At 38.5% G+C, this 2,112-nt stretch overlaps 1 non-coding gene across 1 annotated transcript; it reads right to left on the bottom strand.

Annotated features, from left to right (window-relative positions):
- Nucleotides 1-1,034: 1,034 nt before the first annotated feature.
- Nucleotides 1,035-1,141, bottom strand: LOC112502185. Its single transcript, XR_003067642.1, has one exon. It is a non-coding gene; the product is annotated as a small nucleolar RNA R71 (small nucleolar RNA).
- Nucleotides 1,142-2,112: the final 971 nt, after the last annotated feature.

Genomic DNA, 2,112 nt, shown 5'->3' with positions numbered 1-2,112 from the left:
ATTTTAGATAATTGTGACAGGAATGCTATGTCACCTTTTTGCTGAATCATTTGTTTAATGTCTTAATCAACTGTTGCACCATGTGCTTCTTCTTAAAACTGATATTTTCCTTAGTTGTTAACCAAACCTCCCATTTTTAGATAAATCAAATCCCTCGTTTTGCCATCTGAAATTAATTTTTATAAACTGGACTTTTGAAATAACTTTACAAGCTATCTCTGTGGGAACGATATCTGGTACTTTACCATTATTACTTGTTACGAGACGACAGTAGTTCAAGGTGTATACTTGCGCCGAGTTCTATTTTTGTGTTGAAATCTAATGTTGAATAAACCGACGAGCAAAGTTTTTGGCGCCGCTGCCGGGGATAGTACGCTAAAGTTTTTCTTTTTAAAAGTAAAGTTTATAAAGGTTAGTTTTTCTACCATCTTTGTGTGAACGCATCGTGCATGCCAAGGCTGTCGCACGGTGAATTTTTTCCACTTGATCCCGATATTGAGCAAACTTTCAGACAATGAAGAAGAGTGCAAAGAGCTCTTCGAGCTTTAAACTCTGAAACGATGGCTGCAAATGTGATTATTGATGGAGAAGGTATAATTAGAAATGAACCAAATATTCCATATGATGATGAGGCTCAAAACATCTTTCGTCTTGCAAATGCAAAAAATGGTGGCATTATGGCGTACGCTATTCCTAACTTAACTCAACTGCACACATGAATACGTAAGTCTACCATTGGTGCCACCCATTTTTCACTTGAACCACTGATGTTTCAAATGCTTCAAGCAAACGGCCAGTATGTTGGTTTATCTTATGAAGATCCTCATTCTCATTTGTGTTCTTTCATGGAAATCACAGACTCTTTTCTCATCCCGGATGTTTCAGATGATGCTCTGAGACTAAAACTTTTTCCATTTTGACTAAGGGATCGAGCAAGAGCATGGTACAATTCTTTGCAACCAGACTCTGTGACTACATGGAATGAAATGGCAGAAAAGTTTTTGAAAAAGTATTTTCCACCCACGAGGAATGCCAAATCCAGGAATGAAATTTGTACTTTCAGACAACTGGATGATGAAGCAGTTCCTGATGCATGGGAAAGGTATAAAGAGCTGCTGAGAAAATGCCCTCACCATGACATTCCGTACCGTATACAGCTAGAGACATTTTACAACGGTTTAAATATCGTTGCTAGACAAATGTTCGATGCTACTGCAGGCGGAGCTTTCACAGCCTGTACCTATAATGAAGGTTTTGACATACTTGAAAAGATTTCTAATAATAACGGACAATGGTCTGACCCACGTGCAATGCCACTGAAGAAAACAGCCGGAATAAATGAGGTAGATGCTGTCTCGGCATTAACAGCTCAGATCACTAAGCTAATTTCAAATTTAACATCTAGCCCACATGTGCAATCTGATGCTAAGACCTTTAATTCCAATGTTCAATCAGTATAATGCGTGTACTGTTGTGAAGGTCACTCTTTTGAGCATTGTCCTGGACATCCTGAGCATGTAAATTATGTCAACAAGACTGGACCATTTTCACAGACTTATAATCCGGGATGGCGAAATCATCCAAATTTTCGTGGCATAGTCCAGCTCTTAATCCGTCAATGCAAAAGCCTCAAGGACAGTCCAATTTTCAACCGCAAGGACAATCCAATTTTCAACCACATGGACAGTCCAATTTTCAACAAGGCCAATCTAATTTTCACTCGTAAGCGCAACAAGGCAATCATAATAATCAAAATGCTAATTTTCAGAATCATCAGTCTTCTTTCCAAAGCAAGCCCAAACAGCAAGCTGAGTCATCTACTTCTTTGGAWGCAATGATGAAGGGTTTTATAACCCAAACTCAAGCTTCAATTAAAAATCTCGAAACTCAAATGGGACAAATGGCTTTGGAAATTAGAAAAAGACCAGTAGGTTCTCTACCCAGTGATACAGAGATACCTCAGAGAGAAGGAAAAGAGCATGTTAAGGTTGTTACGTTAAGGAGTGGCAAGAGTTATTTCGAAAACACCCAAAAAGAACAAAAAGAACCAACCAAAGCAGAGATTGAAAAGAAAAGTGTAGAACAAGATTATGTTACCTCTGTACCAGATTC

The sequence above is a fragment of the Cynara cardunculus genome, unplaced genomic scaffold (assembly GCF_001531365.2).
Source record: "Cynara cardunculus var. scolymus isolate 2C unplaced genomic scaffold, CcrdV1 Un_Scaffold_1051, whole genome shotgun sequence".
In the NCBI taxonomy this organism is placed as follows: Eukaryota; Viridiplantae; Streptophyta; class Magnoliopsida; order Asterales; family Asteraceae; genus Cynara; species Cynara cardunculus.
The sequence above is the reverse complement of the archived record's forward strand: the minus strand, read 5'-3'. Positions and strand labels throughout refer to the sequence as shown.